The sequence below is a fragment of the Anabrus simplex genome, chromosome 2 (genome assembly GCF_040414725.1).
Source record: "Anabrus simplex isolate iqAnaSimp1 chromosome 2, ASM4041472v1, whole genome shotgun sequence".
NCBI classification, from domain to species: Eukaryota; Metazoa; Arthropoda; class Insecta; order Orthoptera; family Tettigoniidae; genus Anabrus; species Anabrus simplex.
This window is the reverse complement of record NC_090266.1, coordinates 353,567,259-353,591,200: the sequence shown is the minus strand read 5'-3', so window position 1 is coordinate 353,591,200 and position 23,942 is coordinate 353,567,259.

Sequence of the window (23,942 nt, the reverse complement as noted above, 5' to 3'; positions counted from 1 at the left end):
TAATCTACTCCTGTCGAGCAGCACCAAGGGGTCTGCTGAAGCCTTTAACATCCCCATCCGAAGGACGAATTTTCATCCAGAGTGATATATCGTCGCTGCCGGGACAAAACCTCCTATGTGAAGTATTTTAGCTTAGAGCTCTGGCCGGTAATGTTCTGTCATCTAAGGTGCAATATTGCGCGAATTGTTGCAGGCATTCTCGCACTTCATAATGTATGTGCTGCGGCACAGTATATCTCCAAAAATATTATCACATAGGAGGTTTTGCCCCGGCAAAGACGATATGCCCTGACACTATATGAGCGCTGCGGCGAGGCTTGGAATGTAATTCAGTTTTTTGGCACGAAATCTAGTGATTAGAAATTGTATACTACCACCTCCCCTACCCTACCGTCCGACATTCTGATGGTGATTTTTTTTTTCGACCAACGGTACTCGAATCTGCTAACCACGGTGTCAGACCAGTTAGACTTCAATGCCTTAACGATCATGGCCACGATGCGGACTCTGAAGTATACGCGATTTTGATTGGAGAAACAGTAGGCCTTAGACCCTACTGTTTACATGCTTACAAGGACAGCCGGTGTCTACTACACTCAGCTGTAGGACCGACATATTTTATACGCCCACGTATTGTAAGGCCACTACGCCATGCAAGTACAACAAACGCACATAAGTAAGTAAGTAAGTAAGTAAGTAAGTAAGAAATATTGGTATGCTGTATATAAATCCGATCAAACTGACAGGAAATAATTTTTTTAACGTCAAAAACTTCTGGTCCGTATTGAAAAAAGATTTACATTCAAAGATAAAGATATAGGATTTTCCACCTGTTCCACCTGTGAAGTTGTATTGAACAGGTGGAAAATCCTATACCTTTATCTTTGAAAGGAAATAATTGTCACTTAACCTGTTTCGAAGAGGCCACTTTGACTTTGTGGAGTGTCGGGAGGAGTCAACATGATTCTACCGAATGCGAGAGGAGCCAACTTACTCGGTAGAGTTGTAAGGAAAATTTCATCGGGAAACTCAAGAACTTAACAGTTGAAAGACGAGAAAATTGGTATTTGGAATATGGGGATATGGGGGTAAGGTAAGGTAAGGGTATATTCTGCCGTAAGGCAGGTCCGAACCTCCGCAGAGGTGTGCCTGAGCCGGAGTTTATGTACGGTTGGGTGACCAGTTTCTTACCGCTCCTCTATTCCCTTACCCCCAATAGCGCGTGGCAACCCATCCAAATCTTGACCACGCAAACTGTTGCCTAACTTAGGAAATCTCACGGGAGCCGGTGTTTCAACACGACTACGGCCGTTCGTGGATATGGGGGTAAAAATATGTGAGAATGGTTTGAAACATATTTAGGCGGATACTTGTATCTCAAAAACTGAAGATGTTACAGACGTGAAAATGGGTAGGCTACACGTAATCTTTAAAAATAAAAATAAACTATTTCTTGTTTTCGGAAAAATCTACTTAAGGGTGAGTGAAAAGAAGTGAAAAAGTGGGTGACTCTTTAAAATTAGTAGACTAGTCTATAGGGTCTGTCTGAAAAACTTAACATGTTACGGACATTAGTGTTGGTATTTGCAATCTCCTTTAAAAATGAACACGTGTATTTTTTCGGAAAATCCACTTGGAGGAGGGAAGTGAAAAGGACTGAAAGAGGGGATTGAATCCTTTAGAACAGTGGGGATAGGTATTATCCGCGCACATTTTAGTGATAGATTTTTGTACTCGTTGGAGAAGTAAGAAGGGTTCCGTTAATACTGCCAACTGAATGGAAATGAAATCTGAATTGAATCGATAATATGATCGATCGATATGAATTTTATAAACCTTTATTATTTTAAGCAAACAACTGTGTCACACACACAATATTTAATACTATATAACATTTCCCGTTGCGAAAAGTGTTCCTAGCATGAATTCTATAGTTTAGCTTTGCTGTGTAAACAACAACAGTACGAGTACTTAAAGTGTACGCCAGATGTCGCACAACGATGATAAGCGATTCTTAGTTTGTGTTTCAAAGGTTGCCAATACGAATCTCGAAGATAACCGAAGTCGACCGCTTCAGCACTAGGGTGTAAATCTATCACTAAAAAGTGCGCAGATAATACTTATTCCATATCCCAAAAACTGAATATCGTCGACTTACTTCTAAAACCTCGTATGTCACAACGCTCTTCCTACCCATTATAGGCTATTCCTTAAGACTGGTCACGCCTCCCAGCCACGTAACTTATTTATATGCAGTCCATCAGAACAATTTTCGTTGTGTTCATTTTCCTATGAAAGAATTACCCTTATTTTCGTAAATGTAGGCCCTGTTAAATACTACTACTACTACTACTATTAATATCTAATAATAATAGTCTAATAATAATAATAATAATAATAATAATAATAATAATAATAATAATAATAATAATAATAATAATAATAAATGTTATCCTCAAAAAACAAAGTAAAGTAACCTGGCATTAAGTAATTATGACTATCAGAAAAGCAAGGGCGTTTGGAGAAACGTTCTTAATATGAAGTCATTGTCAGCGTTGATCAAACAATTAAATGCCATAGGCTATATTGGGGTGGAATTACATCGTGCACATTTCATCGCAATTAAATTACAGTTAATTAATTGTTTTCCTTGATTAGGAAAAGCTAGTATAGCCAGAATGTTTAACCATAGAAACATCTTAATCAGTTCCCGAATAAATTGAGTTGGGAGTGGTCTCTGAGTGCGGAACGCCGCAAGCCACACCTCCTGGAAGACGAACACATGTGACGTTGGGTTGGTTACTTCTCCTTCATCCTCAGGGTTGGTCAAAATCTTCGCCCAAACGTTACCTGTTCCCTTTTCCACCCGGAATTCTTGTGATCGTGATTGTAGGCCTATATGGAATCTCCTTTAAAAACAAAGAAACACGTAAGTTATTCCTTTGTTTTCGGAAAGAAAAAAATACGGGGTAAAAAGAAGTGAAAAAATTGGGTGAATATTTAAAATGAGTTTATCTCAAGAACCGAACGTGTTACACACGTGAAAATTGGTGTTTATAATGTCCTTTGGAATTAAAGAAACATGCATTTTTTTGTTTTCGGAAAATCGACTTTATGGGGGTTAAAATAAGTGAAAATGGGGTGAATTTTTTAAATTAGCCTATGTCAAAAACTTGACATGTTACAAAATTTTAAAAAATGGTATTTCGAATCTCCTTTAAAAATTAGAAGCTGGTAATTTTCCTTTCGTAAGTTCCAACAAAAGGTAAATTCATGACCTTACATCATGATCCAAGGTATACTAAAATCAGTCATCTCACGCACACGAAGTTCAACTATCAGTAACCGAAATACTAAGGATCCAAAATGCCTCGAATGTCAGCATCCACTGAGTGACGATTCAACTAATCAGCTAAGTTTTACCCCATGTTAAACTAGATCGCACTAACCATCTACATCAGAGGTGCTCAGCTGGGCGCCCGTTGAAGCTAGCCCAGTGTGGCCGGGCTGACCTGACGTATTTGCGGGCACCTTACGTAGCAAGCATAACGTCACAGTGAAGCGAGGGAGCGAACGCACTTTGCAGGGAAGGGACGTTCGATTGTCACTACGAAGCTCTCCACCACTACTCAGTGAAATGCTGAATGGGGTTCAGTATTTTTAAAAACGATATAATCGCAAGAAATAGACCTTTTCAAGATATTCCGGTTTGATTTATACTGTACTCGATATAAACAGTGTCTTATTTTCTTATATGTATACATTTCAGTCCTTACCGCTCCCCTAAAGTGTTTTCTTTTTAAATCAGAAAACATGTTTCTTTACTTTTAAAGATTAACAATACCAATTTTCACGTCTGTAACACGTTAAGTTTCTGAGATATAGGGAAGACCGGGGCTAGTTGTTACAGGGGCAGGTTGTTACAAACATCTTTCTGAAAAAACCAATAGGAGCAGCGCACCCCTCTCCATATAATGTGTTGACCTTGCCGTCCCTCACAATCCAAGGGAGTCTCAGGCTACGTGTGGATCTGTGAAATTTTTAAAATGGAAAAGTTTATTTTCGCTGTGTGTTTAGGCAGCGTCTTGCACCTTTCCGATCTTTAACCACGTGATCAAATATACAGGTAAACAGATTTTTTCTGTTTGTGATTTAAACCCAAAGACATAAGCCTTAGTTTTCTAATGTAAGATAAGTCTCTCTTTCCTCTGTGATTAACTGTAACACAAAATATAAGATGGCGGCTACTGGGGCTAGTTGTTACTTACCACGCGGGGCACGTTGATACATGTAACGATTCTTCGTGGAACAAGCCTGGCTCAAGTATATCCACAGTTACCATTAGCACAGATAGTCTCAAATTACCAGAAACATTAGAAGATGGAAATTCAGCATTACGGCATGTTTGCGACACAAATAATTTTAGAGGGGCATTTTTTCATATTTTTTGTCTTCACTGTAGGCTACGTGAATAAACTTTAGCTCAGACCATTATAAACTAGTAGAGTATTGGTTTAAAATGATGTTAATTAGGTCATAGGGGCAGGTGATAACCTATGATATTAATTGTGTATGTACGGTCAGTCCTAAGGCATAAGCCTGGTTGGATCCTCAACAACTCCGCCATCAGCTGTCATGGATGGCCTAGGCATCACTGAAGAGGCGTACAAAGGAAATGAGGAGTGAGGTAGTTTACCGTTGCTATCCTCACCCAGCCAGGAGTCGCAAACATATCAGTCTGCCAAGCCCACTGAAATGCATGCACCAACTGACCTGATGAGCAACATTTTCACACCATTCATACCACGGACTGGCTGCATAAGGAATGACATTACTAGCATCGCTCATACCTAAGTCACTTTCATATTGTCAAAGCCAAGGATAAGACTGAACAGATAATTATGTTATATTTAATGAATGGGCTAAACATATTTTGAATTTAAAATGAAAATTATAAATATTTATCATATTTTCAGTGACATTTTACTCTATGTAACAAAGTGCCCCTCGCATGTAACAACCTGCCCCGCTGTGGGGCATGTTGTTACAGAATACCTAATCTGATAATAATGTATCTTATTGACAAATGTGTGCATGTTCTAGAATTTTTCAACTGCTATTCTTATGATAAAAGTTTGTTCCTTCTATCAGCAAAATTGAAATTTCATTTACTATTCACCTTAAAATTAAAAAAAATGAAAACCAAAAATTGTAACAACATGCCCCGGTCTCCCCTAGCCTACTGTGATATGCTCATTTTAACAATTCACCCCAAACCACCTTTCCAGTCCTGCTTATCCCCCTTAAGGTGATTTTCCGAAAACAAACTATCCATTTCTTTACTTTTACGGGAGATTCCGAATACCACTTTTCACGCCTGTAACATGTTACGTTTCCGAGATATTCTGTAGACATAGGGTCTAGTCTTTTTAAAAATTCACCGTTTTTGTGACTGCTGTTCACCCCCATTAGCCTAATTGGATTTTCCAAACACCAAAAATACGTGTTTCTTTATTTTTAAAAGGGATTCCAAATACCAATTTTCATGTCTGTAATATCTTCAGTTTTTGAGATATAAGCATCCTCATAAAAGGTATTCAAACCCTTTTTCACCTCTTTTTCATCCCCCTTAATGATATATTCAGAAAAAAGTACATGTGTTGTTTTACTTTTAAAGTAGATTCCAAATACCAAGTTTTAAGCCTGCAAACGTTTTAAGTGTTTGAGATATAGATATACCTACTCATTTAAACAATTCACCCCACCTCTTCACCCCCCTAGCGCCGCAATATCCAAAAATCCTCCCTTGGTGAACACCTACACTGTAAAATAAATATATCCCCAAAATGTGGTTCCTTTATGTTCAGCAGTTTTGTCTCGGCGAATATGAAGCATTCAGTCAGTCAAGAAGTTATTCAGTCACGACATGTTATTTTATATAGATGATTTGAGTAAAGAACTGGAATCAGAGATAAGGCTTTTTGCGGATGATGTTATTCTGAATATAGTAATGAATAAGTTACAAGATCGTGAGCAACTACACAAAAATCTCTACAGTATTGTGAGATGGGCAGTAGGCAATGGTATGATGATAAACGGGGTCAAAGGTCAGGTTGTGAGTTTCACTAATAAGAAATGACCTCTCACTTTACTGAGTTGATGCGGTGAAAATTTCTTATAAGGATCACTGTAGTACCTACGTGTTAATATAAAGAAAGATCATCTTTTGGATAATCATAAAGGGGCCTAAATGGGTTTGTAAATAAATAATCACTGCACATGATTATAATGGCATTTACGGGTTGTTGTAAGGAAGTAAAGGAGTGGGCATACAAGTTCTGGTAAGACCCCAGCTACAGTATGTCTCCAGTGTATGGGACCCTCACCAGGATTACCTAATTCGAGAACTGGAAAAATTCCAAAGAAAAGCAGGTCGATTTCTTCTGGTTGATTTCCGACAAAAGAGTAGCGTTACAATAATGTTCCAAAGTTTGGGCTGGGAAGACTTGGGAGAAAGGAGACGAGCTGCTCGACTAAGTGGTATGTTACGAGCTGTCAGTGGAGAGATGGCGTGGAATGACATCTGTGGACGAATAAGTTTGAGTGATGTCTTTAAAAGTAGGAAAGATCACAATATGAAGATAAGGTTGGAATTCAAGAGAACAAATGGGGGAAATGTTCGTTTATTGGTAGGGGAGTTAGGGACTGGAATAATTTACTAAGGGAGATGTTCAATACATTTCCAAATTATTTGCAATAATTTAAGAAAAGGCTAGGAAAACAACAGATAAAAAATCTGCCACCTGGGTGACTGCCCTATCAATGTTGATTGATTGATTGATTGGTTGAATGATTGATTGATTGATTGATTGATTGATTGATTGATTGATTGATTGATTGATTGATTGATTGATTGATTGATTTTTGAATACCCTTTTGAGTAGGTCTATGTTGGCAATATAACTTTCCTGAACTTGAAAATGGCACATCTGTATTGATCAATTAACAGATAACTCAAATAAATGTTAGCCTTCGGATTCGATTGAAACCTCTCGGAGAAGGTCGATTTTTTCAAGGACTGAAAAAAGCCTATTGGGCAGTGCACACCGTACGATGTCGGCACGTGAAAGACCTCTGGTAACCAGTTTCGTGTAGATCCGACACCATTAATTAAAACACAGCAATTCATGCCCAGATGGTGTTTCGATTTCTCTGACTCGTGGTAGACTAATTCGTCGCTGTTCTGGCAGCAGGTCATATCTCACAATGCTCTTCCTATTCATTATTTTCCTTAAGACTGGTTACGTCTCCCAGCCATAGGCCTATATGGAAATAGAATCCATCAAAACAAATTTCACTGTGATAATTTTCCAATATTTTTGTGTAAAGGAAAATTAGCCTTACCGTACCGTACTGTGGGGAATGTATGTTCGCATACGTATTTACACATTCCTGCAGTCTAATTCAGGGCCTCTCAAACGCCCAAAATCTCACTCGTGCAAACCGAGGCGCAGAGGTGCTGTGCAGCGCGCATCGGCCCGACTCGGCTCGGTTCGGACCAGCGCTTTTTCTCGGGGTGACTCGGCTAAGCTCAGCTAAGGTCGGTTCAACTCGGCTTGGATGGTGGAGCGCTGCCGAGAGAGTAAGGAAGGGGGAGACAGGCGGAGCGACCGAGACTGGCGTAGGGAAAGAGAGAGACAACACTATCGCTTAAAATCCAGGAGTGGGGGGTCTACACTCTGGTCAAGCTAGCCAAGTCGTCTTTTGCACCTTGGGCCGCGCAATGCACCGGTTTATGCGCACTGAGAGGCCCTGGTCTAAACGTTAGAGTTCATAACAGGTAGGGCCTTTTCTCTCACAGGTGCGCAGGTCGCCTAAGACGTAAATTCGACAGACCTCCTCTAGGCCTCTCCGGAGGCCATACGCCATTATTATTATTATTATTATTATTATTATTATTATTATTATTATTATTATTATTATTATTATTGCCCAATTACAGATTTTCAACACGTCAAAGATTAAGACATCGACTTCAAATAATCTTGTCCACCCACCTCAAATCGCCTACTTCAACCAGGATCGCCCTCTTACTTGCGTTCATCACAAAACTCTACCTTTGATCTTCCGAGCTAAGATTCAATTATTAAGTGTAAAATTAGTAAATTAATTGCCCCTAACTATTTATGCTTTTTGCTTTGTGTTCCAATTAAACGTCAGCGCAAATTGATTGCGTTGTATTGGCCACAACTACCCGTCGACACCCCGTCAGCGCCATTCGTTGAGGCCCCGCCCACTAACAACGAGTGTCGTTTAAAATGGCAGCCCATTACCTAGACGGCAGAAGAATGTGACTCTGTGTGAGGATTGAATAGCAGTCGGTTCCACACTTTCAACAGCAAGAGACAAAATGTAGCTACTGATCGAAAGGAATTCAGTTAATATCCAGCAGGTAACATGCAAGTACGCCTTCATTGAGGCCCCGCCCTATACCAATAAGTGTCCATTAAAATGGCGGCCCATTGGCTAGGCGACACACGAATAAGGTTTGAACAGCAATCGTTTCCAGTGCTGCCAACAGCAATAAATGAAGTATAGTTACTGACCGGACGGAATTCCAATACTACGCATTATGCAAGTTAAAAAATAAATAGCGTTGCTTTGGGACCAAAATGAAACTTACTGTAGCGCACTGAAGGAATGTATGCTTGCATGACGTATTTACGCACTCCCGCAATAATATAAACTTATTTAAAGTAAATTTTATTTTACACATCAGCAAAGGAAAGTGAACACAAAAAAATTCGCTGTCACTCAAAGTGAGTCTTAGGGAAAATGATGGATAGGAAAAGTATTATCAGATACGTGGTATTGTTCGGGCAGCGACGATATATGAGTGCATATTGCAAAGCACAAACAGCTACGAAAAGGGGCAAGGCCCATCTTGCAGGATTAACTATTGTAAGACGAAAGCCTTTATTAGATACTCCTATCCTTCCTGAAAGAATATTTCATCACATTAATATTGCCTCAAGATTTCAGAAATCTTCCTTCTATAGTACCACTGTGCACACCATTTTCTAAAAACTATACAGTGTCTTCTTCTTCTTTTCCTGCCGCTTTTCCCACACTTGTGGGGTTGCGGGTGCGAACTGCGTCGCACATGTGGATTTGGCCCTGTTTTACGGCCGGATGCCCTTCCTGACGCCAACCCTCTATGGAGGGATGTAAGCACTATTGCGTGTTTCTGTGGTGGTTGGTAGTGTAGTGTGTTGTCTGAATATGACGAGGAGAGTGTTGGGACGGACATATACACCCAGTCCCCGAGCCAGAAGAATTAATCAGAAGCGATTAAAATCCCCGACCCGGCCGGGAATCGAACCCGGGACCCTCTGAACCGAAAGCCAGTACGCTGACCATTCAGCCAACGAGTCGGACAACTATGCAGTTATTCTATATCAATAGCCGTCAGGTTATTTTTAAAAACACCATCAAATCTCGGCCTACGAGCAAACGGGCGTTTAGTTGGATGTGCAATAGGCCCTATTGGATCTCTGGAAGACAATTAAGCTGTTGTAGGGAACAGGAGAGTAGGCCCATCTCCGTATATCATTACACAATATTTTTTCGTTTAGAATACTACACTATTTCCTAAATAGTTTTTAAACATATCGTCGCTGTTCGAGCAAAAGGTCATATCTCCTAATTCTCTTGCTATCCATTATGTTCCTTGAGACTGGTCACGCCTCTCAGCCACATAGGCCTGTAAATAGTTTTGTCCATCACAATAATATTCGTTATGTTCATTTTCCTATGCCTGCTGTACTTGTAAAGGAAAATGAACCTTGCCGTACCACACTCTAGGAATGTATGCTTCAGTTTTCTTTAACAGCAGCATACGATAATGAACACAGCGAAAATATTGTTCTGATGGACTGAATATCCATATGTGGCTGTTAGACGTGACCAGTCTTACGGAGAATAGTGGATAGGAAAAGCATTGTGAGATATGACCTTTTGCTCGAACAGCGACGATAAAAAGAGAGAATGTTGTGGGATATCTTGAAGTTACAATTTCATAGTCTATGTTCAGAATAACCAAATTAACTTAGAATGAATTCATACGACAGAGTAAGACAACATTGCTTGAATGTCTGGCAATTAGAAGCAAACTTATAATCTTGAATAGGTTCATATGTCCATCCCTAATTTCTTTCTTCCTGTACCCACTTCTTTAACTTCATTGTCACCTTAAAAAAGAGACTAAGATTACCAATAACAGATATTTACCTCCTTATAGTGTAGGCCTACCGTACTCAGATGTTTACATGCCAGTTTATATAACTTATTTATTTCTTTTCAAGGAGCTCCACCCCCCTCGTATCTAGCATACAAGAAGTTGCAGACAAGTGATTACTGGTGATCCAACAACGGATTATATTAGAAATAAAGGGTTATTACAACATCTACTTAATTTCTAAATCAGCAACTGTCACCCGGCAGGATATTCACACTTATTCTAGAAATTGTTGGTTTACTTCTAAAACCTCGTAGGCCTATGTCACAATGCTCTTCCTACCTATTACATTGCTTAAGACTGGTCACGCCTTCCAGCCACATATTTATATGCAGTCCAATCAGAACTATCTTCGTTGTGTTCATTTTCCTATGCTAACGTGCAGGCCTATAGAAAAATGGACCTTACGATACCGGTACCGTATTGTAGGGATGTTGTTTTCATTGCAAATTTAAGCACTCCTACAGTTTAATGTGTTTAAGCTTCCTTTACACGTTAGCATAAGAAAATGAACGTAACGAAAATTGTTCTGATGGACTGTACATCCATGTGTGGCTGGGAGGCGTGACTGGTTTTAACGAAGGTAATGGATAGGAGATAAGTTCAGGGGTACGAGGTTTTGGATGTAAGCCATCGAAATACCGTATGCTGGCTCATGGTGTGGATTAGTGCCTGCACATCCAACTTCCTGAACAATGGACAACGGCACAGTGGCCCAGTAACTGGTCCTGAGAGTCAGGGTACCAGTTGCTAATGAATAGGAATGAGCATCTCGGGCACATTCCGAATCGTGGCCCTCCTTGAAATATACAATCCACCTTTGGTACCTAAACCTTTCGAAAATAAATTCCCACTGGGACTAGGCCCTATGTAGTCTATAAGAAGGGTAGTGATCTACCTCACAGAAATTTATCGCGCTCAGAATATTTTAGGCAAGCTTTGGACCTATTGGACCGACGGAGTCCCAAATCCATTTGAAACTTCGTTGTTGCGCGAGCCTATATTCCTTAAGACTGGTCACGCCTCCCAGCCATGTAAATTATGGATATGCAGTCCATCAGAACCATTTTTGTTGCGTATTCGTTCCTAAAGCATAGCCTACATTTATGGGAGTGTAGTGGCACCGAATCCCTAACAGATCATATCAAAACCGACTCTGAATTCAGCAAGGAAAATGAACCATAAACGCATTATATTGCAGAAGTGCGTAAATACGTCATGCAGACATACATTCCTGCAGTGCGGTATGGCAAGGTTCACTTTCTTTTACACGTGACCATAGGAAAATGAACACAACGAAAATTCCTCTGATGGACTGCATATCCGTAAGGCTGGAAGGCATGACCAGTTTTAAGGAAAATAGTGGATAGGAACAGCATTGTCATATACGCATTAGGCCTATTGCTAGCGTAAAGACGATTGGACAATTGAAAACAGCTTGCGAACGAAATGGAATTCCACCGGGTGAGACCAGAATTAATGAGGAGTATGGAGAGAAAGAAAGAATGAAAGAAAGAAAGAAAGAAAGAAAGAAAGAAAGAAAGAAAGAAAGAAAGAAAGAAAGAAAGAAAGAAAAACCAGCTGAATCAGTAAAGGGCATGGGTCTGGAAATTAAAAGGTGGAGATATTCAGATAAGGGGAGATAACAAATGAGGGTGCAGATGATGATGAAGTGTGTAAGCTTCATGAAGCACTGATCGTGAGTGACATCGTAGTCAGCAACAACAGTAAAGACAGTAATGGGCGATTGCAATACGAGAACTGGAAATAGGATTTTATAAGTTTTTCTTAACGAGTGTGAATATGGAAGGGCAGAATTTAGGATAGGACTGTTCACCAGAAATACTATAGCACGCTACAGTTCCTTTTAGGCGCGTAAATGAAGGAATGATGATGGTATATTGTCGAGAATTGTCGCAGTGAATTCAACATGTGACGGTGCAAATGAGGATGAAGTTTATAAGCTTTATGAAGCACTGAGTGACTTCGTAGTCAGGGACAACGGTAAGGACAGTAATGGGCGATTGCAATGCGAGAATTGTAAATAGGACTGAATAGTATAAGAAGGTAATGGGAGAATGTGTGATAGATTGCTTGGGTGGTATGTACATGTCGATGATTTTACTCTTACTACCACTAAAAGGTTTTTATTCCGTCCCTGAAGGGGACGGCGGGCTTCCTAGACGGTAACGCCGTCTCTAAGTCCAGAGAGATGTACGAAGAAGGTGAGGGGGTTGGTGGCCGTAGCCTATGCTAGGAACTGTCCCGTCATTAGCCTTCAGAAGAACAGAAAACCGTGGAAAACCGTTCTCAGGACAGGCGACGATTGGGAACAGCCCCTCTCCGTGTCCCGAATGCAGAGGCGTAGAACCACGGCCACCCCTCCTACTCGGTGGCTAGGTCGATCTGTCAGTCGGCCTTAGTGCAGAGTCATCGAACCTTGGACCAGTCGTGGCCACCTATGAGAACAAAGCCTACTCTGACACGGCTGACGACCTGTTAGCCTTACTCCCACTCCTAAAAGGCTTTCATTCCGTCCCTGAAAGGGACGGCGGGCCTCCTAAATGGTAATGCCGTCTCTTAGGCCAGGGAGATTTGATACTGTGAAGGAAATGCTCTGCAACCTCCTACCCTTTACTCTTACTACTAGGCTACTACTAAATGTTTTCATTCCACCGCCGAAGGCCGAGGCGGGCCTCCTAGACGTTGACGCCGTCTCTCACGCCAGGAGATTTGTATTGGAAAAGATGTGCGGAGAAGGTTGGCGGCCGTAGCCTAAACTAGGAACTGTCCCAGCATTCGCCTTAGTACAGGAGAATGGAAAACCACGGAAAACCACTCTCAGGACAGCCGACGGTCGGGACCAGCCTTTCTCCGTCTCCCGAATGCATAGACGTAGAGCCACGGTAGAACCGTGGCCACCGCTCCTCTTCTCGGTTGGTCGGTCGGAATGCAGAGCTGTCGGACCATGGACCAGCCGTGGCCACTTGTGAGCCGAAACTCACTCTGCATCCTCCGACCTTATTCCCAATTCTCAAGCGGAATATACATGGGCAAGACTCTTCTTTAGCTTTCTTTCAGATTCCCCTTTTAATTCCCATCTATAAACGGACTTAGTAATTTAAGATTCTACTACAGTATAGGCCTACACTGCACCCTTCCGCCTTAGCCGGATGTTACAATTTATAAATAGGGCCTATGCATATGTTATAAGGGAATGAGGCCTTAAAATATGTAGACAAGACTTTGTCTTGGTCGTCAGGAAACAGAAAGTTCTATCTCGCAGGAAGAAGCATAGTTTGTTTGCTGCTTTAAAGAGGTAAGCGGGGTGGATGTGCTTCTCTTAGTGCTCTGTCCTCAGTTTCAACGAGATGTTCACGAGGAAAATGTTAAGACGGAGAATGTTAGACAAAGAAACAATTCTGTAAGAGAGGGACAGAGATAACCAAACCTCCCTTGAAATATTAGTATCGTCCAAGGGCGGCCCATGAGGATTTAGCGTTGTACATTTTTATCGGCGGTAACCTGGCATATTTAAAACTATTCTGCATAATCGCCAACAGTTAGAAGATATTAGTAGTCCACGCTGGAGAGTCTAAATGGGCTAAATTTCTCGACTACAATGCTGCGTTACTTGTAAGTCCAATAAATAACTACTATTAAAAAGTAGTCCAGGGTCTTCTAGCAGAGTAGTAATGCGGCTGACAGGAAATTCATTCACCAAGGGCAAAAACCTACCGACGCTAAGCCTAAATTCAGGGAAGAAAAGTTCAGTTATAAATCAACGTTCTGTACAGTTGATTGCGAGATTTGTAGGAAATATTTGGCATACGTATGTTAATGATGCAGTTAAATTATCCACATTGTAGCCGCGCAAGTATATAACTTGTCAGTGGTGAGTGCCCAAGTTTCACGCAGCCAGATAAGAGGGTGGCAGCGTGGAGGGAAAGTGAATAAAGGGTAGCTAAACCACACAACATTATGTATTACTTTGTCGCCGGATCGTCAGTGAACTGTTCGGTCGGTCGCTTTGTGAATGTACTTTATCGTACATGAAGTGAACTAAGAAAGTAAGCATGTAAATCATGTGAAATTTAGGAGCGAAAACTAGCGTGAACAGTATTATTCTACAATTTGTTTTACGTCACACCGTTACAGATAGGTTTTTGGTGACGGTGGGATAGGAAAGGGCTACGAGTGGGAAGCAAGCTGTCATGGCCTTAAATAAGGTACAGCCCCAGCATTTGCCTGGTGTTAACATGGGAAAACACGGAAAACCATCTTCAGGGCTGCAGACAGTGGGGTTCGAATCCACTATCTCCCGAATGCAAGCTCACAGCTGCGCCACCCTAACCGCACGGGCACTTGCTCGGTTAGAGTATTATTGTAACGTGAAGAACATTTTGAGTGATATTTTTGTCAAACGCTTACCGCGTATGGAACAGTTACGGGCGCCATGAGTCAGTGAAAGGAATTATGAATATTTAAGGATGTCCGGAACACTATGAAGACTAGGCACGTGAACTTATTTAAAAGTACGAGGGTGAAAAGTGCTGTAGTTAAAACTGTATTCGAACCGATAACTCCCCGGGACTCTTTTGAAACAACCGCAGGCCGTGTGGAGGATTCGAGTACTGTTTAATAGGATTAAACATCATCAAGAATGTTACGTACACGATGAGTCTTTTAGCGTAATTATTCAGTCTTTAGAAGGACAGAGATTTGTACGAGCTCCAGAGAATAGAGCGGAAGTGTCCTACAAACATTGGGAGGTAGACAAACTTCCATTATCGCAAAAGTAACCCATTAACACAGGAAAGGACGACAGATTTATGACTGTTGATTGATCGGCCTACAGCTGTATGGTGCTCTTGACGACTTTGACTAGTTAGCCTAGCTTGGCGTGCTATCGCCAGTCTCATATGTTTAACGGACGTTGATTTTTTGTGATTTATGTGTATATTAATTAAATGTGTGCCAGTATTGAAATATGAGTGTTCCTTTGTTGAGTGTTGTGTATAGGCCCTACCAATTAAATTTAAGTGTAAACATGTGTGAAATGAGATCCGACTTGAATAACTCTATTGAATTTATTTCCAGTTGTAAGAGTTTCTGACTACTTTACTTACTTTACACATATAAAACTGCATTTAAAAATGAAAATATGAAAATTAATATTCATTAAATAAAATACACAATCGTCGGACCTTGTACTCACACTTAGTTCTTACCTGATTACTTACACATGCGTTATTTGATGGGCGCCAGCTACAACTCAGTGCAGCAATAATAGAATGAGAATCTTGAATATCTCTAGGGTGTGGGGTAATAAGCTTACTTTTGACAACATACCATATAAGTTCTGGGAAAACGAGATGGGCGTTCGGTTTCCCCATTTAATTTGAGGTTATATGATTCTACTCTTAAAATGAAACGATAAATTAATTTGATAGAACAAAATATATTCTTGAAATAATTTCAATAAAAATAGTAAGATCTGTTGCGATAAAACAGATGAGGATATAAAATTATGACATTGCAACTGAAAGAAACTCGGCATTAAATTTGAATTCTTCTTGACCGGACATTTAACAGTTATATATACACGAAATTTATCCCTCACTGGTTCACTTGACTGTACCTTCAACACTTTGAGTGTAATTATGACGTATTCTTTTGATCTGATGTTTACTGTAGATGTATCAAGCATAATTTGGTGATGTATCCTTTTTGTTTCACTGACGACTAAGTATCCATGTGACTACTTGTTCTCCATCCAGAAGACTTCTTGGTAAGTATGTTCTCTATGACTTCATGGCAAGTGTTTCCTTCTATGACTTCATGGTAAGTGTATCCTTTTCATGGTAAGTGTGTCCTTCTATGATTTCATGGTAAGCCTTTCCTCCCGTATCTTCAACTAAGTGACCGACCAACTGTGGCCTCACTCTCTCAATGACCAATGACTAATGACTCACTGAGTCCCCTCCATCCTTTCGACTTCATCACTGTTCACCATCCACTTTACTAATAAGTAATGGCCGACTGAGGCCTCTCCTTCCTGTTGACTCCCTCACTGTTCACTTATCCATTTGTCTTCTTCACTGTTCACCTTCCGTTTGACTAATGACAAATGACCGACTGAGGCCTCTCCGGCTCGTTCACTTAAGCTATAAGACGCTGGCCCTAGTATTTATAACCATTGGTTGACACACCTACGTAATCTCCAGAAATAACTATGATCTACCCTCACCCTGCTCAAACTGTTACATACTATGGCGAAATTGCCTGCGGCACCCTGGGCTACTCTAAGGAAGTGAGCTCACCGCTAAATACGCACGATGACAGAGCGATGACTCGGCAGTTACTCCAGCAATATTTCGCAGTGTTACAATGTCACAAGTTATTGTACACACTACATCCACATCTGATATACAGCAACTCTTACTGTAAATGTTTTTAGTGTTAATCTACACACACGTATATATACATAACAATTTGACTACAATCACGAAAGCAACAATCATTGCAGAATTGAATTGAACAATAATAGTAATCTTACAGATAATATCATAATAATACGGACATAATAGACTAATTATCGGTGATTTGCGAACGCCAAATACGTAATTTGAATTTTTAGGTGCAACTTAAGGAGTGACTTTGCTGTGCAGACGAAGGGCAATGTAGATGCAAGAGTGATTTTTGGGAAAATATACAGAGAGAAATACATTGAGTAGAAATATGAGTCGTGATAAAAGAATTATGAGTGTGTCACATTGTTATGAATGCAATGGAGATTAGTGATTTTTCGACTTTGACTCCAGATGCGAGTATATATATCGTCGCTTCCTATGCCGAAGCCGCGAATGTGACAATACCCTTCCTATCCATTATTTCCCTTAAGACTAGTCACGCCTCCCAGCCACATACAGATACGCAGTCTATCAGAACAAATTTCGTTGAGTTTATTTTCCTATGTAAGAGCTTACAGGAAAATGAACCTTACTGTACCGTTCTGTGGTAATGTATGTTTGCATTACATATTTACCCACTCCTAGAATATGATGTATTAAAGGTTCATTTTCGTTTACACACCCGCATAGGAAAATGAAATCATCGAAAATTGTTCTGATGGACTATATATGAATATGTGGCTGAGAGGCGTGACCAGTCTTAAGGGAAATAATGGATAGGAAGAGCATTGTCATATTGGTGGTTTTGGCATAGGAATGACTCTATATAATGTGACAATGAATTAATGCCTCGTATACGAAGACGGATGTGAAGTTGGGAGAATGGATATCTCATGTGAAAAGCATTGAGTTCCTCCAGATCACGGAGAGGAAGTTATATGAGAAAAATCTCCAGTACGGTGATAAAAGGGATAAATGAACTAAGGAATACGTTTTATCGCGAAACCCCTATGTGAGCCTCCATGTTGCAAGTTATTATGTTTAATAAAGAGAAACGTCCCGACGTCCCCATAGTGAAGTCGATAATAATAGAGGAGAAGGTCCAAATATGGGCTACCTCTTCCTTTCCGTGATGTATCTGGAAAACCATTGGAGACACAAATAAAGAAATAACTGCATATTTTAACTGGATCTATTAGCCATAGCATACAAATATGAACATTTGAAATGCAGCAATGATCTAAGTATAAATCGAGATTTTATCAAATGTGTCACTTTGTTAGTTTTTCATTCAGTGGTCTAAATATGGGCTACCTTTAAAATTATTTAAAAACGTCATGAAATCAAGGCATTAAGCGCATCAAAATGAAAATTCACAGTAATAGACTAATACTGAAGTCAATAATGAATATACATAAAACATACGAGTAGCCTAATACTGCGTATACTATTTACAATAGTCACAAATGTGTTGTTCATTTTCTGCACCTGCACAGTCACTAAATGCCCACAGAGAGCACATAAAGCGCGTTATCCACAATTCACCGGCAGAGTCTTCGGAAAATTTTCCCTCGCAAAACATGCATAGTGCATCATCATCTCGCGGTCTTGCATCTCCCAGAGGCTCATCATTCAGTTTCATCGATATGTCCACCGACTCTTCCGAGCCAGAAACTGAACTCCGTTCACTAAGTTTCCGTTTTACTCTTCCTTGGAATATATCTCTGCCTTTTCCAGGTAACTTATGCTTCTTCCTGCCTCCCTCGTTGTCGTTTTGACCAGTCTTAAGGGAAATAATGGATAGGAAGAGCATTGTCATATTGGTGGTTTTGGCATAGGAGTGACGATATATAATGTGACAATGAATTAATGCCTCCTGCTCTTGTTTCGCTGAGGTTTGGCTGTCAAGATTCCCAACTGACTCGGACAATAGAGTTCTACTCATTCCACACCTTTACAACGCTCTTTGACGCATACTTCGGCCTTGATCTAGGCATCCTGTAACAAAAATAGAATCCATAAACCACTTTCTTCACTGGTGTGATTTACGGTCCGAATACGGGCAAGTAGCCCATGTTTGGACCAAGCACTGTAGCCCATATTTAGACCAAGACGTCAATGATGTTTGAACAGTTGTGGTGGTGAACATTTATTACAAATGAACTCATGTATTTCCCCAACGGACAGCTCTGATATTTAAGAGCACGTATCACATACTTCGATATCTCTCATTACGATGAATCACAAGCAAAGTAATGTTTCACTCTTACCTGTAAACATTTTAGCAGCGCCTGGGGTGACTCACTGCACTGTAACACGATATGTACGAAACACTTCCTCCCCAGACTGACGCCTCTTGCATTCCTGCCTTGTGGCCTTAAGGCTCATAAGCTCCAACACTCCCTGCCAGGCTACAGCATCGTGCAGCCCCAGTATTAATACTAGCCCATATTTGGACCTCCTGCAATAACAACAACAACAACAATAATAATAATAATAATAATAATAATAATAATAATAATAATAATAATAATAATAATACATATTTATAGAGATATTTATATTGAGATAAGTTCAAGAGTCAGAAGTTAACGTATATTTGTGTTTACGATGAGAATATGGCATTTTATTTAAATGGGATTTCTTTGATGAAATAATAAATACCGTATTAAAAGTGTGGTAAAGTATTAAAGCGATTTATAGTAAGAACTTGGTAATTATTCGTTGTGATGAATGTTGAATGAGACCATTTTAGGCACATACGACAACGTATTTTTTGTTTTTTTTAGGGGCTTTACGTCGCAACGACACAGATAGGTCTTATGGTGACGAGGTGAGAACGTAAAGTTCACCAGTAAAATAATAAGTGTGTGTTTATGATCCTCAGTCTACCGCAAAATCTTAAAAGTTCATATTCTGGGAACCGAGAAAAAAAAACATTGTGCCTTGGTTCGAGAAGTACCGCTCCTGGTAAAAATCATTCTTTTTGGTCACCAGGCGCATTTTTCGTGTGAAGTGATAGTAAATTAAAACCCACTGATTCATGCTGAGAGAAAATGGAATTACGAGACGCGGAATTCACCACTGATGACCATTACAAGAGTGAAGTTTTGGTCATTTGTTTCCAGGATTTTTGACGGTCATTGTGAGTGGAAATTCCTAGTAGTTAGGGTTTCCTTTTCGGGTGTGTACAGATTTATTTATTTTCCATTCTTAGAGTTTTTCTTCGTTTTCTTGGTTGTGTATGGAGCCAGACAGCGTGTCATGTTTCTATATAGTTTGATCGCGAAGACCGTGTTTTATGCTAGGTTAAGAAGTATAGTTAGGACCGATAGCTGAGACGAGAACCGTATTTCGTAGGCATGTTTGAACACATGGCTATTACAACAGAGAGAAAGAGAAAATTGCTGCCGGATGGACTAACTAATAAATAAAAGAGAGGTATTTGAAACATGTACATAATTTTAAGTTAAGGTGTGAACTGACATTTGTGTCAGCAAATTGGACGTGGTGAAAATAGCAGCGACTAAGGTATTGATGATGACAGATTACCCAGTTGTTTTTAAGTACTTGTATACAAAAATTAGGTGAGGGAAAATCCAGCCAGCTAGGCAGTTTCCGGTGTAATTAAACATTTAAATATGAGGCGTTTTTAGCTTCCATCAATATTGTGGGCAAATGCCACCGAGTTTTAATTTAATTTAAATTTTGAGGATCCAACCCACCTTCAGGAGGTGAATAATTTTTGTTTGTTATTCACTATTTTGTGCATAGTGTGTGAACAGCTAAGGTCAGTTGGTTGTGTAACACTAATTTATGGTTCGAAAGTTGGTTGTCTTTGAATGGTGATTTGTAGGCTGTGCATAATTAATAGAGACATGGTCAATGATAGGCCGGCCTCGCGGTGTAGGGGTAGCGTGCTTGGCTCTTACCCGGAGGACCCGGGTTCGATTCCCGCCCAGGTCAGGGATTTTTACCTGCATCTGAGGGCTGGTTCGAGGTCCACTCAGCCTACGTGATTACAATTGAGAAGCTATCTGACGGTGAGATAGCGGCCCCGGTCTAGAAAGCCAATAATAACGACTGACCACACGACACCTTGGAATCTGCAGGCCTTCTGGCTGAGCAGCGGTCGCTTGGTAGGCCAAGGTCCTTCGGGGCTGTTGCACCATGCGGTTTGGTTTGGTTTGGTCAAAGATAGTCATGTGCTTTCTATTGCTGGTATAAATGAAACCGAAAGAGCGTATGCATTTCATAGTTTAAACTTTTATGTAAACTAATGACGCACGTACTCAAGATTGAAACGATTGAGTAAGATTGGACTTCCTGACGTTTATGAATTAACTAATTAACTAATTTTAATTCTTAGTAATTTTTTCCCAAAATTTTGGTATTATTAGGTGTTTAAGTAAATATTGTACCGGTCAGTATTATAACATTTTCGGACAATTAGTTATGTAAATTAAGGTAGATCTTTTTATTTTATTTAAATTCAATCCACTTAAGATTGTTTTTGCCATGCAACAAGTCTGTTGATTTAAGTTTCATTGCATTTAGCAAATTAATTATGTTAAATCGATCTACTTTTTCTCTCGTTTAATTCGTTTAATCAGATGAGTAAAACTGGATAACGATGGCTGCGAGTTATGAATTCACAAAGGAAACCATCAGATGGTGAAAATTCAAAATTAAATTATAATCAAGTGTGTAAATTGAGTTTATCACTGATTAATAAATAATTAATAAATGATTGGGTTATTATTCAATTTTGATTTTTAATTTTATGAGGAAGTTTTTCCTATTATAATAACAACGTTAGTAGTGTAATTGGATGGTTCTAGCGCCACCTGCACCTCCGGCTCCCAGGGGCCTCCTCCACCTCCACCACCTCCACCACCTCCACCACCCGGGAGGCCTTTCCAGGGGCCCGTTCCACCGCCACCACCCGGGAGGCCTTCCCAGGGGCCCGCTCCACTTCCCGCGGGAAATTTGAATTGGTAAACAAAGCCACGTGCTTTTTTTGACAGACAACAACGCATCGCTAACCTCAGTACTGCCATCTTGACGGGCCTAAACCTTAGTGGTACCAACTGAACATAACGGTAAACAAATCCACGTGCTTTTGACAGCCACAGTTCGAAATTAACTTTAAATAAATTATGATTAGACAAAGTTTTGTCAAGAAGCTGTTGTACATCCGGTTGAACACAATTTAAAAAGTTTTCAGTACTTTGAAACTTCTGACTAGCACGAATTCTGCAACTAGAAATCCTACTTTTAAATGCAGTATTAATTTCCTCGATGTTTGTATTACTCCCACTTCTAAGGCATTATTTTTATGCGCATTACTCCGTAAGTGTACCTGAAAATGTGAAGATGGTACATCAGTGTTACAGTGCTCGCAGTGAATAGTTTGAAGTTCTTGATTTTTCCTTGGTTTTTTACTACTACTACTTTCTACAGCTACATCTGTATTTACACGCTTTTTTCCTACTACCTGAGGGTTATAGTTGTAAGTAGATACCTGATGTACCTCTACTAAGTGAGCCTGGTATTGCTCTGCATTAGCGAAATACACCCCACAAACTTCACATAAAACAGATGTTATGCTAGGGTGTTTTGTTTTTAAATGTCGTTTTAGGTTATCTTCTCTCGTAAATGTTAAGTTACACTGCTCGCAGTGTAACGTATCGGTTGTCTCATGATGTTTGGTTTTTAGATGGCGTGCGAGGCTATCCCGTCTTCCGAATGTTTTATCACACTGCGAGCAGGGGAATATCGTATCTTCAAGTTCTGAAAAGAGAACAACCATTTATCAATAGAGATTAGCCTAAAGTTGCAATGTACGGAAGAAACCAAGTTTTAACCTATAGAGGTCAGACATTGTCGTGAGTTTTGAAAAGCAGACAGAGAGAGATGAATGTTCTATACCTAACAAAGTAGAAGCAATCTTGTTATTAAAACTATAGTAACTCAATATCCTTCCCTCGAGTCGCAAAGAAAAAACGAAAATTCAATTAATAACGATCAACCAGCATGAAGGATTGACGAGAACAACTATTTATCAATAGAGATTAGCCTAAAGTTGCAATGTTCGGAAGAAACCAAGTTTCAACCTATAGAGGTCAGACATTGTCGTGAGTTTTGAAAAACATACAGAGAGATGAATGTTCTATACCTAACAAAGTAGAAGCACTCTTGTTGTTAAAACTATAGTAACTCAATATCCTTCCCTCGAGTTGCAATGAAAAAACTAAAATTCAATTAATAACGATCAACCAGCATGAAGGATTGAAGAGAACAACTATTTATTAATAGAGATTAGCCTTAAGTTCCAATGTTCGGAAGAAACCAAGTTTCAACCTATAGAGGTCAGACACTGTCGTGAGTTTTGAAAAGCAGACAGAGAGAGATGAATGTTCTATACCTAACAAAGTGGAAGCACTCTTGTTGTTAAAACTATAGTAACTCAATATCCTTCCCTCGAGTCGCAAAGAAAAAACGAAAATTCAATTAATAACGATCAACCAGCATGAAGGATTGAAGAGAACAACTATTTATCAATAGAGATTAGCCTTCAGTTGAAATGGTCGGAAGAAACCAAGTTTCAACCTATAGAGGTCAGACGTTGTCGAGAGTTTTGAAAAGCATACAGAGAGAGATGAATGCTCTATACCTAACAAAGTAGAAGCACTCTTGTTGTTAAAACTATAGTAACTCAATATCCTTCCCTCGAGTTGCAATGAAAAAACTAAAATTCAATTAATAATGATCAACCAGTATGAAGGATTGAATAGAACAACTATTTATCAATAGAGATTAGCCTTCAGTTGCAATGTTCGGAAGAAACCAAGTTTCAACCTATAGAGGTTTCTCTAGTGTAGCTCACATCTGTCGCGAAGTCAACTATGGTTGACTCCTACGCACTTTACATGCCAACGGCGCATCTTTTTTCTTCATTTTCCTTTACCTTCATGTAGGCCGTGGGATATATTATGGTTCATATAATTATATACACACTTGATCTACAGGTGTTGTAATTTTATTCCTAGTTATAGGAACAGCTTTTATAGGATATGTTCTCCCTTGAGGCCAAATATCCTTTTGAGGGGCTACAGTAATTACAAACCTCTTATCTGCTGTTCCTTATTTAGGTATTGATCTAGTTCAGTGGGTTTGAGGGGGATTCGCTGTTGATAATGCCACTCTCACTCGATTCTTTACTTTCCATT